This window comes from Idiotropiscis lumnitzeri, chromosome 13 (genome assembly GCF_059441095.1).
Source record: "Idiotropiscis lumnitzeri isolate Australia: NSW breed Sydney's pygmy pipehorse chromosome 13, RoL_Ilum_1.0, whole genome shotgun sequence".
Lineage (NCBI taxonomy): Eukaryota > Metazoa > Chordata > Actinopteri > Syngnathiformes > Syngnathidae > Idiotropiscis > Idiotropiscis lumnitzeri.
This window is the reverse complement of record NC_142403.1, coordinates 4,146,219-4,162,928: the sequence shown is the minus strand read 5'-3', so window position 1 is coordinate 4,162,928 and position 16,710 is coordinate 4,146,219. Positions and strand designations below refer to the sequence as shown.

At 40.4% G+C, this 16,710-nt stretch overlaps 1 protein-coding gene across 4 annotated transcripts in view; it reads left to right on the top strand.

Annotated features, from left to right (window-relative positions):
• kank4 (KN motif and ankyrin repeat domains 4) overlaps positions 1-16,710 on the top strand; it is a 74,283-nt gene that overhangs the window by 32,485 nt on the left and 25,088 nt on the right. Inside the window, exon 1 of one of the 4 annotated variants that reach the window (XM_088313289.1) lies at positions 15,445-15,465. The exons of the other annotated variants lie outside the window; for them this stretch is intronic. The gene's annotated coding sequence lies outside the window, so the exon portion shown is untranslated. Of the gene's footprint in view, positions 1-15,444; positions 15,466-16,710 lie in introns of those variants that run through there. 4 annotated transcript variants of the gene reach the window in all.

Below are 16,710 nucleotides of genomic sequence, written 5' to 3'. Positions count from 1 at the left end.
ATATATTGAACGCATTTTGCACACTCATTTGACTCCCGAGACTTGAGGGCATCATGTGAAACGTTTCGCAGAATTTCTGAACAGCTCCATCTCTTTCACATGCACAGAGTGATTTGAGATGGAATGTGGCATATGTTCAGCATTCCACAATTTAATGTCACATTTGGCTGTGATTAATTTGGCTCAAGCTGCTCCTCTGTGTATGCCAATGCCGCAGTCATCGTTTGCGCTCTGGACCTTGCATACACGCATGCATGTAACGTGTTTCTCTGTGTTGTGCGCCACCAAAATACTGCAAGAATGTCAATTGTGTTTACCATTTGCTAGTGTTTATGATAGGTAGAACGGATGCCTTTGCCGCATTTGGATGAGCCAGCCTCCCTTGACACCTAACCATGAGACTGTTAGTACCTCGTGTGTACGTATGCTCTTGCTCCCGCTGGAGCGACTAGCTTGTAAAAGGCAGTGATAGGCAGAATGAGGTGAGTTGCATGGGGGCTTCGCTGCAATGAAGCAAAGGTTTAATAGGCTGTACACTCACAAATCACAACATTAGGCACATGAGTGCAAGAGCCGTGCAACACTGCATAATACAGAGATCTGTTTCTTATAGTTTGTCCCTTTTATGTCGCTAACTAAATTAACTAAATTGATTGAAAGAAATCAATACCATTCCGACTGTGTTAAACCAAAACATGACATTACAGAACCTCTGCTAAGCATGACCGAGTTAGAAGTTAAGATTTGATTGCTTTTTGTTGGTTGGTTTGACACTAAATAGTTTTGTGGAAAACATTGTTAGAGGTGTGTATGTGTCACAATGATTTTCTTTTATGCAAATCCAAATAAAAGTGCAGCTCAAGGAACCTGTAACACACTCTGTTTGAATGGGGATCAGTGTGGGTCAGTGACCTACAATCTAGCTCAGGGATACGAAACTGGCGGCATTGTAGCATCCCTGGCACTTAATATGTATTGAAACGAAGATTATTACCCATAAAACATTTTAGTATTCCATGGTGAAATACTAGGTAATACTCGCCTTAGCTTTCATGTGAAGTCTAATGCTACTATCTGTGTTTGAACTACATTATATTATATCTCAAACAGTAATGATTAACGTTCTCGCTATGGAAAAAACTATCGGATGCTACATTCCTGGAATGTGAAACGCGGTCGGTCTCAACAAACATACAACATAACTGTAATGTTTTGTTTTTTGTCAAAAGAAGTGTTGACATTCCGTTTAAAGTGCATGAGGAGTTTTTGCCCTGAGTGCCCTCCAACAACGTGGACATACTTAACGCTGTTAATAGACTGTTTCGAAGTCACAGGAACCCAGAATGCATTGCCTGCTTCCATTTTGCTCCGCTACTGCTTTATTTCTTGTTGTTTAGCAAGGCAAGGCAAGGAGGACGTTTGCTATGTGTACTACATGTGTTGTTGTTGGCTCTACAAACCATGGTCTTTTTTTAATCTTGCACACAAGTAAAAAATCCATCCATTATCTGAACCACTTCTCCTCACTAGGGTCGCAGGGTGGGGTGAAGGAAAAAACTAATTCTCATTAAAATTCCCAAGCTATAAAAACCCTGCAGGGCCGACATATTGGTTTTATTTGGCTCCTTTACAAAATAGGTTGAACCGCCCAGCCTGATTAAAAAGGGTGGCTCCCACCATCATTTATGTTGTCTATCCCGGATCGTGTCGTTTCTGGGAGCTGGTTCCCACTTGGTAACACACATTGCTGCCAACAAGGAATTTAACCGACCGTCGGCACATTAACTACACTCCTCCGAAATGATGCTTTGTGTTTGAATTTAAGTGTCAATCACCTGTTTTGGTATTAACAACATTGCTGAAAAATACAGGTGGTGGAGAGTGAGTGATGGTTCAAGCGGTTAAAAATATTTTACTGAAATTGGCCATGTGAGAAGTCACCCGCTACGGCAAGCTGATGAAAAGCAAATTAAGCCTTTTGCAGCAAAGAAAATATATTGAAATGAGGAAGAGCGGCGGTCGATCAAAAAGCTCTTTATTGTGAACCTGAACGGTTAAGTCACGTAAAAAACATCCAACTTGTGTTTCGCTCAACTCTTGAGACAGCCAGACACACACATGCTCATCTTCCTCCCTCTCGCCCCATGCTGACTAATTCATCCAATTATAAATCACACTGAGAAATATTCACTGCCTCTGGCTCTTGTTTGTGACTTATAAAGGAATACCAACAACGGATCTAGCATTGCCTCCTTCTGTGATTTTTTTTTTCCCCAAATGATAGCACTGTAGCGAATACCGACTCTGCAGCTCCTGTATGTCACATGGATTAGCATTAGAGCTACTGTATATAAATTTCAACTGTCTGCATGACTTTGACGGAGTCTGAATACGATTGGATGAGCAAATCTCTGAATGGGATTAGATGAGCAAGTCTGATGGTGGTTCCTGTGCAACCAAGGAGCCAGTCAGCGTCAGTGAGTCAGTGATCTTGTATTTTGGAAACAGAAGGTGAACAGTTGCCTGGTCTTGGACTGACGTAAAACATGTTGACAAATTCAAATATAGCAACAGAAATTTTAATGACATCATCAGTTAGTCAACATCATCGTCACTCGATTATTATCAAATTTGTGTCGGTGACAAAAACTGACAACCATGGGAAATGGTTCAAACGATAAAAATGGACATAGTTGGCGATGGTTGGCTTGGCGAAGACTTGCCCTCTGCTGTACTGAGAGCTATTCATGTAGAGGGGGTGTGTGTGTGTGTGTAGGGGTGTCCGTGTGTTTTATATCACTCACGTGGACATTGACAAGCAATCTCTACATCGCACCAGCTTCTCACTATAGCCCCTCTGGGGTGATCAAATGTTGCCGTAATTATAAAACAATCAAACAGCAGCTGAGCTACGACTGGCAATGAGCACTCCGAATGCTTCAAGTGCCAAATCACAAAGCGCAAATCAAAATTTGACATGGGTGGGTTTCAAAATACAAAAGCCCGATGGATCAACATCCTTGAAACTAATGGAAATATTGTATCATCAAGCTGTTGACTCCCGTTCCTGTGCTGTCTCTTATCAGGCTTCCTTCGCCTCACCATGACTCATTCTCTCTTCTTTTGTATTCTGAGCCTCAGATTCGCATCGCCAACATCATCCCATCTCGGTAAACAATGGCTGTATGACATCGCAACCCGACATAGCTTAACGGCGAGAGATCGCTCGCTGCGCCAGTTGTGTGAGAGTGGACAAACTGGAAGTTGTGTGTGTGTGTGTTTGAAATAGACATTCACATTCCCGAAGCAGTCTTAACATTGTTGCAATGTAAGAGTCCCTGTGAATCCTGCAAAACCAACACTACAAACCACCTCAAGGGGTTCTGTCAGAACGAGGGAGGGGCAGGGTTTCGTTTCAGCTAATTTTATCAGTTTGAATGTGAACACACAAACACGGGCGACATTATGAATGCCTTTCTTAAGTGCTTTCCTTAAATGAACGTCATTATCCTGTTACGCAAGTTGCACAGTCCCCACATCTTGATGATGGATAGCTTTGAGTCAGTTATGTGGCACCCATGCACGGGGTAACAGTAATAGTCGAGAAAGTATTATAAGTCTTTTTTGACAAATATCCATCGCAGGTTAGTTTAAGACTATTGTGCATATAGGAAAGATCAGTGAAAAAGAGGAAATCAGGAGGCAACGAGAAGGTTAAGTCAGCATTAATTGAGGTTATATTCAAAGAATCAACAAGGTAAATGTGAATGGAGGTGCAATGCCTTCGACATCTGATTGCAGGAAATCCTGATTTTAGGAGAGGGGACAGATGCACTCGCTAAGTGGAAGGGTGTACAGCAGAATAGGTCCAGCATTTTTTATTACTTTGAACCCAACTTTTAATGATGCATATACAGCTGTGCTGTCAGCCAGCCTTTGGAAGTTACAATCCTTCTGTCGGAATAGAAAAGGGCAAGCAGTACAATCTAACTATCACAAGTTATCTCTTGCAGATGATTGTATTGAAACTATAAATCTGGGTTAGAGTGACTTTCTTGATCGTGTTTGTATTTTTTTTATTCTTTATCATTAAACGGTTTAAGATTTATAAGGCCTTTTGCAGTGTAAAATTTGCACCACTGGAGGAAGCCTTATGGCGCTTGTTCCTCATGCCAGTCTAATAATTTGTCGCTGCTCTTAGAGCAAGATGCCTGCCTGCAGGGCTCTGCTTGTGTTTGGTGGCCCAGAGTGGACGGATGGAAAATAGAGGAGGAGGACAAATGAACGGAGCTAAATACAGGTGGCGAGAGATGATTCTTTGCTTTATTGCCACGGGCAGCTGTTGCTCAATAACGCCAACAAGCGTCTTTACTTCCACTTCATCTTCTAGATTAGTCAGACACTTGAGCTTTTTAAGATAGTAAATCACGACGTGTCATGAAAGATAAGTGTCACACATGAATGAGATGTGAGTCAAAAGGGAAGCTTTTCTTTCTCAAGGAAATAGACGCAATGAAGCTCAGCCGTCACTTGAGATGTCCTTGTCTTCATTCTCACGTGCCTTTTTGTGAGAGGTTTTGTCTTTTTCCTCGAGACACCTAAAAACTCGGAAGTAGAAATAAGCAAAAAATAAATGTTTTGTTTGCATGCTGCTGGAACTAGACCAGGAACAAATTCCCACACAACAGACTTTATTTACTGAGCAAGGCATATTTACTTTAAAAGCCTCAACACTGAGTAAAGACTCCCAGTGGGCAGTATAAAGACATCTCGGTTTTGTGTGAACAATACTTAGGGAATATTTAATTATATCAGTTGATGGGTAATTGTTTGCTTATCTCTGTAATTTCTCCACAAATACAGCATGCATCTGGTTTCTCTTTGTTTTGTTTTTTTCATGTAAACAGAACGCATTTTTAGCAAATGCTTTAAATCTGGTGAACTTCATTCATTTTTTTGTTTTGTTTTACTGCTCATGACTTGTATACCAGCCAACCCCAATTACAGCCTTTTAAAGTCACAGCTCTTTGCCCTGAGTTCACCAAGTGGAGATTGGTCTGATTTGCTTAGATTGGGTCATAAACAGACTTATTTTCCTCAGGTATACCTCAAATACTTTTTCAGTCTGCTGTCTTGTGTTATTGTTCATTTCAGTTTTCAAATTTGACATTTAAAATGGCACTAATTATTTTCACTGGAAAACTCGAAATTTGTAACTCAAAGTCCACATCCAAATTGTGGAGAATGTATCCAATTTGCTCCTTTAGAATGAATGACAACATGATGCGGACGGAAAAATCCACTTAGCCAGGAATGGACAGTTGTAATGATCACTGTGATAGTTTTTGCTGAAGATGATATTGTCAAAACGCACTAAACAAAAATTACAGCACAAACAGTCCCACGTACATCATCTGGGTCAGTTTCAAACGAAAATAGAGATGCTGATTATTAAATGTATGAAAGTGTACAGAGCGCTCCAGACGTGTTTGCTAGTCATTTAAGTATAACCAGTTTTGCTCTGACAAACTAATAAAAGGAGTTGAAAATGTAAGGACCAGCTTGCTCTAGATTTGAAATGGGATTAGCTAAAGAAACGGCCCCACTTCCACTGCCTGCTAATAAAGTTTTAGCAACATCTGGCAGCGTATCTGACTCTGACAGACATCAGCAGATTAGATTGAAATTGCTCAAGATTACAAAAAATGGACAGCAGAAAATTCAGTCTGCGTTCTCTTGAATAGAGAAAGAACTAGGGCTGAACAATTATTCTATATTCAATATATATCTATTCGATCAGGTGGCACGGTGGCCGACTGGTTAGCAAATGGGCTCACAGTGAGAGACAGCATCGGGCGTGGGTTCGATCCCGGCTCCGGCCATCCTGTGTGGAGTTTGCATGTTCTCCCCGTGCTTGTGTGGGTTTCCTCCGGGTACTCCGGTTTCCTCCCACATTCCAAAAACATGCATTGTAGGCCGATTGAACACTCTAAATTGCCCCTAGGTATGGGTGTGAGCGTGCATGGTTGTTCGTCTTTGTGTGCCCTGCAATTGGCTGGCAACCAATTCAGGGTGTCCCCCGCCTACTGCCCGAAGATAGCTGGGATAGGCTCCAGCGACCCTAGTGAGGAGAAGCGGTATAGATGATGGATGGATGGATCTATTCGATCACGCAAATGCAAAAGCACATCTTTAGTCTGGCCACAAAACTCAACAAATAACAGCAACAATGGAGCACTTACAATGGAGTCCAAATGTAAAAAAGAAAAAACAATACTGTAAACAACTAATGTTGTTACATATTCTTCTAGCTTAACCCTGAAGCAGAGCGGTTGTTGCGTCTATAACAGCACGCATCCAGGTCGAATTACACACAGCTCTAGTTTCTTCCTGTATGGTTGGACTCAACTGACCTGTGCTCGTGAGAGACAGGCTACAAGCTTGGCTCTATTATCACGACAAATCTTTAAAGCCAAGAAAGCAAAGCTGAAAAGGGGTAAAAAACTCAACAACATACAGTGTTTCATGTTCCTTGTGTTTATTCCTGAACAGACAATAGCCTCGGGTCAAAGAAATTTATATATTTTTTTTGTAATTCAATTTGCGTAACTGGTGGAGAAACCAGAGAACTGTAATATATTTCAAGTATACAACATGAAAGCACAAAGCACACGGCTGAATTCATGAGAGACAAGACGGGCATAGAGAAGAGGAGCTGGAACTTTGAGCCTGCGTATATACTATTTGGACAAAGGGCACCATTACATAGCATGGTGGCCCGACTTGTTAGCACAATGGCCTCACAGTGCAGAGGTCGCGGGATTGATTCCAGCTCTGGCCTTCCTGTGTGGAGTTTCCATGTTCTCTCCGTGCATGCGTGGGTTTCCTCCGGGTATTCCGGTTTCCTCCCACATTCCAAAAACATGGATGGCATGTTGATTGGACACTCTAAATTGCCTCTAGGTATGAGTGTGAGCGCGAATGGTTGTTCGTCTTCGTGTGCCTTGCAATTGGCTGGCAACCAGTTCAGGGTGTACCCTGCCTACTGGCCGAAGATAGCTGGCATACAATCCTCATGAAGAGAAGCGGTACAGATAATGAACGGTTGGATGGTTCTTTTAAGGTTGCAAAGACATTCACCTGACGTGAGCAGTTTTAATTGTTTGTGACTATGAAAGTTAAACTCAGCTTTCCAGAAGTTGTGAATTTAACAAGGGTAGATTGATTTGGATTAGTTTTTTTCCCCTTAATAAATGTAATCATCGTTTCGTATTTACTTAGCTTGATGATCCAAAATGTCTGTATGTAAATATGAAAAAAACACAAGAAATCAGGAAAGGAGCAAATACTTTCCACAGCACTGTACAGGTACACAACATGCCACTATGTTTAAAAACCAAATAAATATGCCAGCAGTTGCTTATTTTGCTGTTCCAGCAATTGCTTATTTTTTATGTCACCTCTCATTCCACTTCATGCATGTGAAGAATGCGTATTTCCTTGCAAGGCTCCAGTTGGTGTGAACGTTGCCTTTGGTTGCCCCTGACTCACACGCACATGCAAGCATTCACAAAGGTTCAGGTCATTTCCAGCTGAGCAGTGAAGTGTGTTTTGTGTTCAGTGCAGGCGGCGTCATTTTCAATGTATAAACAATCTTTTCCCTGCCCAAAGGCCTTATCAGCAACTGGCCTTCCTCAGGATGACTGCCACGTCTAGCCCAGACAGACACACAAAACACATTCCCGGTGGAAAATCCTGGTCAAAGTTTCATTCATTGTTTTTCAATTAACAAATGTCTTAGTGATGGATACTTGGTATAAAAATTACCGAGCAGCCCTTTGAGTATTTCTGCGCTCTTGAAATAGCAAGATTTCATCAAGCACTCAAAATAATGTTTTCATTGTATTATCACGTAGCTTCTTCATTTTACAACCGTTCTTTGAAATGAATTGTATTTATTTTACTCCGTGGTTTGTGCAATTTTCATCTATTGCTCAGTCAAACAGTGGTATATTAAAATCCTAAACTAATGTATGGTATATCACAAATCATTGAAGCTGTGAAACACACGTTTACACATACAAATTAAAATTTGGCGATGCCTGTACATGCAAAAACTCCTCAAAAATGTTATAGATGCAGAAAACATTTCTGAAAGTGTGCATGTATGCTGAGCTGGCAAAAATTGTAGAAAAACTATTAGAAGGGGACATTAAGAATGAAGCGAGTGGAACATTTTAATATTCACATCATTTTTTTTTTATACAACTGTAATTTGTAGTTGTGGTATTTTGACCAGAAAAAAATAAAGTGCATACTCTAATTCAGTTCCCGTAGTAGTAAGAATATGAGGAGACTTTAATTCTTATATAAACATTGACTTCATGTATTATATACTATGTTTATGTTTTGCTTATTTAACTCAAAAGTCCACAATTGTAAAATAGCTACTATTGCACTTGAGTAGTAACATAACTGTGGCTCTATGAGTTGCAAAATACTGTAATAGAATATTTATGATTCTCTGTCTCTCTCTCTCTCTCTGAAATAATAGTGCTTGTGAACTTTTAGATTTGCCAGTCGAAACACATTTTCTGTTTGTTCACACATGCGCCCACTCAGACTTGAGGCATGCAAAGAGAAATCTGCTTTTCCAAACTTAGTCTACAAATTGGCAACAGTCAATGTTTTGAAACTAACAACAGGTCACAATATCAGCAATCAGTTAAAAGCCATGGTACTTGATTGCATGCCTGCAGTGACCAATGACCATTCAAACTTTTTTCACACTGCACTTAGCACAGCACAGTGTTCTGTTAACCAACAATCTCAGCCTCTCTTTCCTCAGAGGCTGGCAACATACAAAATGGGTGCCAGCCACATTAGCTTGAAAAAGCTTCGATTCGGATGCCAGCAAACTGTTTTGACACCTGAGCCCATCCATTCGGAAAGATGGTGACCGAGTGATTTGGTGTTCTTTTAACAGTAAAAGTTCTCTAAGTACATTTATATTAGCACTCTACTTTTTTTTTATCCTATACTTGTCACTGCACATGCTCAATCCGTGCATGTTTCATTTAAAATTAGATTGGACGTTTGCTTTGCAACCACAAATATTATGCAGCATCTTCTGCCATTGAAGATGACACACAGCAATCGACGTCCTCAGCTCATATAGCTTATTGCGATAACATTTCCCTGAAAGGTGAGTTTGGAGATTGAAAAAAAAAAAAAATCAATACAAAACTTTGTCATATAAGTTAAACCTCTTGTATGCTTGGACAAAATAAGCCCCCTCTGACCTCATTTTATGCTTATAATTTTATTTTTAATTATTAATTTAAAACCTGTCACCCTGCAACGAGAAAAGCCTATCAGTGTAGCAATAGCGGGTTGAGGGTGTTGCATGTACAGCCTCATTGTCTGTTACCCACAGCAGCCTTGTTTTCCTTGGCCAGATAATTTACCTTTGGTTTGAGCCAAATTTAAAAAGATGAAATTAGACAGGTGTGGAGACAATACGAAGGTCACAACTAGGAATGTAATGTTATTGTCAATATCGCGATATCTCAATTTCAAGGTTCTCACAATAACACCGTGGGATCAGTGGCAGGATCAAACACTCCCAGTGTGAGCAAATTCAACGGCTGCCTTTTTTTGTGAAACGAAACACTGCCCTCTGCTGTCAATTTTGCCTCAGTCTATCTAAAACAATTTGCGCACCTTGACCTCTAAGGGGCAGTTTAGGACATGCATGGAGTTACACACGTTGAAAATTAAAGAACAGTCGAAGAAAGTTGTGATTTAACGTGATTGACTCACTTTCCACAAAGTAGGAAGAATATATTGTCGCTGTCCTGTGAAATGCATGAATGTCCAATTTTGTAATATTTTTAAATTTTCATGTTAATGGGATGTCTGAATACAGAAACATCAGTCATGTACAAATAAAAAAGAAATCTGAAGAAAAATGTGTTTTTCACAGGACAGCGACGATGTGCTTTTTAAGTACTGTTACCTTTTTGCACGTGTTACGACAGTGTTTATGTGTGAATATTTGTTGTTTGTGAGTATATCGCTCCTGGAAGTCAATGCTAATTTTCTATTAGCCTGTCAATAGAGTTTTACATTGTGTATTAGCATTAAGCTAGCAATTTTCGGAAACACAGTTAACATATACTTTGTGTTGCAAATGCTGGAGCCTATCCCAGCTGTCTACGAACAGTAGGCGGGGCACACCCTAAACTGGTTGCCAGCCAATCGCAGGGCTCGCAAAGACTAACAATCATGTCCGCTCACAATCTTTCCAAGGGACAATTAGAAGTATTCCATTAACCTACCATACATGTCTTTGGAATGTGGGAAGAAACAGGAGCACCCGGAGAAAACCCACGCAGGCACAGGGAGAACATGCAAAATCCACACAGGAAGCGCAGAGCCGGAATTGAACCCAGCACCTCTGAACTGTGAGGCAGACATGCTCATCATTCGCCGCATACACATAGTCATAAATAGACATATCCTCATGAAATCCTGGGGTGTCAGATCTGTTGCTATTTTGATGTTTTAACAGGGAGGTGTTGCCAAAGACATTACAGGGAGACTGCTGATATACAACACGAGCAGCAAGTTCTTTCCAGTAGAATTTCAGACTGAATCCAAACGGGTCTTGCCGCTAATGATTTCACCTCATACACTTGACTGAGTATAAACTACACATACGCATTACTGTAATTCTTTCTATGACTGCCAACCACCATGTGGTTACTTTATGTATTATGCCAAGGTTTTGATGAGAGCAGTCAAGCCACCTGCAAGCATGTCTTGCTCCAGACTGTGTTTTAATCTTTCCCCGCAATCCCGAGTCATGTGCTTTCTTTTTTTTTTCCCCTCAGTTTGGTTGTTATTAGATGGTTAATCTCACCTTGTAAAAAAATGGATTTGGCACTCAAGGCACCTAACATTAGTTGAATAGTTAGCGGGACTGTATTCTCAATTATTTATTCATGTGCAAAATTAGCTGCGATTAGAAGAAAACTGATATTTTTAGCAAGTTATTCCGTACTCTAGGTGACAAGACCATGCAAACTAAGGCAGCTGTCTGCACTGAGGTGGATGCCGTGCCAATTAAACGTTTTAACTTTATCCAAAATTAGACTTGAACGTGTTGTCTCAAAACGTGGTTAAAGACGCAACAGAAGTGCAACTCTAAAAGTCCCAGGGGTTGGAGAGGGGATATGATCCCTCCTGACAGCAGACAGTTCATGTGATAGGAAAATGAGAAGCTTAACCCCCTGGGCCACATTACACCCTCTTTCAGTTGGCTGCATTACATGAAAGAGGGCAAGTTGATTTTTTGCATGTTGGATACGTGGCCAGGATTTAGCCACAAAAGATGCCTTGTCCACATCATTGGTTAATTTGTTAAATACAATACAAGCATATGCTCCGTGTAAGAAATGTACTCTAAAAATAAAAAGTTATGTAATTGTGCTCTTCATTTCTATATTTATGCTTTGCATCACAGTCGCTGAAAGTGTCATAGTCTAATGAAAGCCAGAGAGCTCTATCAAAATAAAATACCGGGCCTTTTTGAGGTGTCCATGCTCAGCTTTATTGTCACAGAGTTATTAATTGAACTTCCGTATTTTCTTTTTTTTAGATTATTGTGCTCTGAAAATATATTTCTGTTTCTTCAACCCCCCCGCTTTAAATGTGCCATATGAACAAATGAATATTTCATGTACTCCATATTTCTGTGCACACTCTACCCGGCATTTTATATGTAGAAGCTTCATGCTTGCTCACTGCTTTAAAATGTCTTCTTCACATTTGTCAAGCTTGAAATTAGCAAAACTTTACTTTGTGGGGTTATACAAGAGAGAGATAAAAGACAGGACCATTAACCTGGCAGTTAGCTTATTTAAAGGTTGTTAATTATTTACCTCATTTACTCTTAAGAACCAACCATCTGGGCCAAGATTTAAGCATGAGCCTTTTTTTCTGTTATTGAGCTGAACAGAGACATTGAAAGAGCTTAGTCATTTCATGGAGATACTATCTTTGAGATGCCTCGAAAACAAATTGCCGGCATGTCGTTTTGTGTCAATGAAGCAATGGCTTCCTGAGAGTCCTGGAGATATACAAGGACTGTAATTAGACTGGCGCATGGTGGTTCATGTTAAGACACACACTCACACACATGAATGAAGCATGAATGAACATACTCAAGTCCCTCCTGAGGTTATTTGCTCTTGAGGAAAATCTAATCTTACTGTGACTGTTTAACACACATACATGGTCTACACACTTAGAAAAACATGAATGTTAACTCAGCCTTTCATTCATGTTCAAATTTGCCAAACAACCACATGAAATATTGTATGCTAAACAGTAAATAGCATAAAAGTAAGGAAACTTGGATTTGGTTGAATATTTCTATGTTCTTGGGTTTGTTAGATTATTTCTTTGTTGCAATAATTAATTCTACTTCACAATGTTAGAAAGCCCATTATTTTATTCACTTTATATACCTTGCTTCATTTGTACGGCGGATGCGTGTGAAGTATGAGAAGCAGAGCTGACTACAGTATGTCGATTGCACCTAGTGCCGTCATTAGCTTCAGCTACAGAATTATAAAATAATTTGGTGATCTTTAAAAAATAAAATCCTGCCCGTATCAGCCATGGGATTGATCCCACACTGTGCTGAGAGAGTTTTGCACACTCTCCTATTAGGCAGTGATGGATGGTAGGAATGTTAGCATCATTGTAGCAACATAGTTAGAGTCATGATCACATAGCAGCATTCACCGAAGCTACATTCGCCCAGGCACTTCTAAAAATTACAAAGTAAATGCATATTTTTCTTGCTGCAGTTTGAAGAGCTTGACAGGATACAATGGCAAAGAGGGGGAAGAGATGTGTGCTTCTCGTGGTCGTTATACTAGCTATGTGTGAACCAGCCATTGAATAATTCAAATGAAAATAGAATACTGGGATTTGCTAATCCTTTTCAACCAATGTCCAGTTCAAAGACAAACTATTTCATGTTTTAACTGTGAAATATTTTTGTTTTTTATTCCCACTAAAAAACCCCGAAAACATTTTTTTTTTTCCCCAACCAAACAACACCCGAACATTGAATTTGACACATTCCAAAAAAAGCTGGGACATGGCATGTTTACTACTGTGTTACATCCCCTATCTTTTTAACAACATGAGCGAGGGTCCTATTTTAGGAGGCAGTTGGCTGCGCTCGGCGTAAAGATGAGCGCAAATTCCTTTTAGTGCAAGTCTAGTCCAGCATGTTTGTGAATTTAGTCAAAACACTATGCCTTGCTGGACACATCTCGCAATTTGGTGACAAAAAGTCAACGTTTTAGACAACCTAAAGGCAGGTCTAACGTGTGGCGCTGGAGATCATTGTACTTGGGCAGCTGACCTATATCATTCGCAAGGGGAGATCTTGCAGTTTCCATGCCAATGTCATGTACAGTCCTCACTCAGCGAGTCTATTTCAGTTTCCACAAAGTCTGGTTAAATATGGCGTGTGCTCCGACCATGTGCTCCCATTACACCCAATTCTACTTGTGAAAAGTCTAGCAAAACCCCAAAAGAAAGAAGACTCCACCCACGTGCACCCTTATATTGGGCTTATCGCTAGACTTGCGCTGGGACACGAATTGTTAAAGCTTTGTATATTGTACAATTTGAGTTGCTCAACAGTCTATTTTGCATTTCATATTGCGCTGCCGCACGTTTACAGCGGTAGACAGGTCTGGACTGCTGGCGGGCCTGTTAAGTACTCACACCTTTTACTACTGTTTTGATTGATCGGCCACCAATTGTAATCGGACGATTTTCGTGGAATAGTCATCGGCATATTTCGATGAATGCATTTAATTGCAGATCACAAAAAATCATTACACTCAGTTCGTATGATGCAGCCTGGAGCCAACAGGAGACCAGCCTGCGTTGCAGTGCATTGTCCCCTCCCCCTTTCCTTAACACTGCAATGTGGAGCTTTTATGTGATTAGAGAGTGTGCAGCTAATCCATGTGATCACTATCGGAATTGGAATCGGCAGCTACGATTTGCCCGATCGCCAGACGTGAGATGATTATGTCTTGTCTAAAATACCTACAAGTTTTTGTTTCTGATGCTAAATAAGTCAAACAACAGCTGTTTTTTGGTGTATTTTTATGAACTCCATTGGTGCAAAACATTTTTAATTGCTCCTGAAAAAAAATGCTCTTCATAGTAAAACACCAATTTGCAAAAATAATTTGGATATACCGCCTCACATTCTAACTCACAAAACTGCTCTGAATAAATAATTTGATTGGCTGAATCCTGTCACAACCGAAAAGTAATTAGTTAAGATAGTGCTTTTCTATCTTGGGTACTCAAACCGCTTCACACTATTAACAAAGCAAAGCAAGCAGGCGGAAATTTTGCAAGTTATTTTCCCTTCTTCTTTCTCACTATTTCTCCACCCCAAATAATCCCTGCCAACACCTCCACCCATTTCCCACCCATGTCGCTCTGTGCTCCCTCCTTTTCCCCTTCTGTCTACACTTGAGTGAAGACAGACAAGGGTCAGATACTCACATAGAAATCCAAAAGAGGAAGGACATGGGGTGAAGAACTGTGTGGCAGGTGAGAGGTAATCCCCTATGCCAGTTCTCTTTTTTCTGATGTCCTCCATTTTGGATCTTCTTGTGCTCTCTGCTCTATACCCAGAATAGATTGCACCTCCTGAGTTTATCCATAATTTCAGTTTGTTTGCTTTGCATTTATTCTTCAAGACGTCTCATCCCTCTTTTCTCACTCCTTGCCTATTTTTTGCTTGGTAGAATATAGGTCACACACGTTGCCTCGGATGTGTAAGAAACCGTTTGAGAGAGAATGCGTGTGTGAGTAGATTTTTCTGCTTACACAGCTTTAGCAGCTGAAAATGCAGAAGAAAGAAGTGGATAGGTTTGCTTGCAGCAAACTGTTTTAGAACTGCACGTATGTCACATGTCTGATGTGGTCCGTGTATGTTTGTCTATCCCTGTGTGTGTTCTGGGGCAAATGGAATCAGAACGCTCCCATTGGGGGGAAAGATCGATATGCACTAAATTAATGTTGTTCTCCTCCTGCCCACTCTGCAGAATGTGCAGCTATATGGAGCCAGCTAGCTTCACACCCCAATGGTGTGAGGCAGGCTCATAATCACATCAGGAGGTGCGTCTTATCTCATGTTCATCCAAGTGTGGGAGAATTTCTTCACAGTCTGCGGCCACCATTTGTAGTATGTGTCTTCTCGGTTTAATGAGACAATACTAATTAATGAGGCACATTTTGGTATTTTCTTTTTGCTTCATGTAATTCAATTTTTTTACAGGCGCCAAACAATACAGAGTCATAAGAACACATCACGGGCAAATGTTATTCTCATCTCATTTAATCCTCGGAAGCGTAAATGGAAATTTTCACAATGACCATAGCATGCTGTACACTGAAAAGAATTTGTTGAATTTAATCAAATTTAATCAAGTGGTTGTATGGAATAACGTGCATCTAGATTCAGATGGTTGTATTTTGTGCATCCACTTGAGGAAATAAAATGAAATATATTCAACACACCATTTATTTCAGTGTACATTGAGGCCCTATTTTGTGAGACTGGCACCCATGTGATTGGTGTAAAAATAAGCGTAAATTAATTTTCCTGGCAGCACAAATTTAATCTAGCGTGTTTGGGCCTGTCTGGGCGTGCCAAAGCTGCCTCGCCCCCGACGCACCTGCTAATTTGGTGACAGAAAGAAGTACGTCTGCTTGAGTAAAACAAGTGCATCTTCATTTTCATGCCAAAACGGTGTTTGTGAATTTGGTAGATCCGCGACACCTCATTGGGTGTTCCTGCCACGCCCCCCAGCACATCTTGCAATTTGCTGACAAAATTGTTGACGCATTTTTTGAATGTTATCTTTCAGATACAGGGGAACGGCTGAGTAAGCCCTGAGTTGCACTCTCTTTTTTTTTTTATATATTTGTGAATGACTGCTTACTGTTTATGTTTTATAATTCCAAGTGGGCTGGGCACTTTTGTGCAGTACACTAAATAAGAAATGAAAACAAACAAACAAACAAGCACCTTTTTTTTCCCAGTGTGAGTGAGTAAGAGTTTTTGGTAACATTTCAAATGAATAAATGCCTTTCAAATGAACTCCTTAGTCATTACCCAGGGTCAATTGCACTTCTTTTATTTACACAAAGAAATAATGATGGTCTCGAGTAGCAGAGCAGTCACTGCTCCTGTAACTGTTGGAAACATCACAAAATGTAGAATTGCATCTTTGAGGATAACAGCAACAATCACATCTTCAAAACTTGCACATCATATCGATACATCTTATCTCTCCCTGTTTCTCTCCATCCATCCAACGGCCTTTCTAGCATTCTCCCATTTCATTTATACTGTAAATGCATCTTCCCACTCAATCACTCAGTTATTCATTCATTAATTCGTTCGTATGAGATACTGCTAATCAACAGTCGGGCTGTACTGTGGTTACTTGACCGTGCTCATTCCCCTCCAAGGAGGGGAAGTAGACCGTCGTGGTACGAGACGTCCATCGACAATAAGAGGTAGGCTCTGTGCTCCACTTAATAATAGATGGTGGGTTATTTCCTTTTATTGCTAATAAAAGCAAGCTCTCA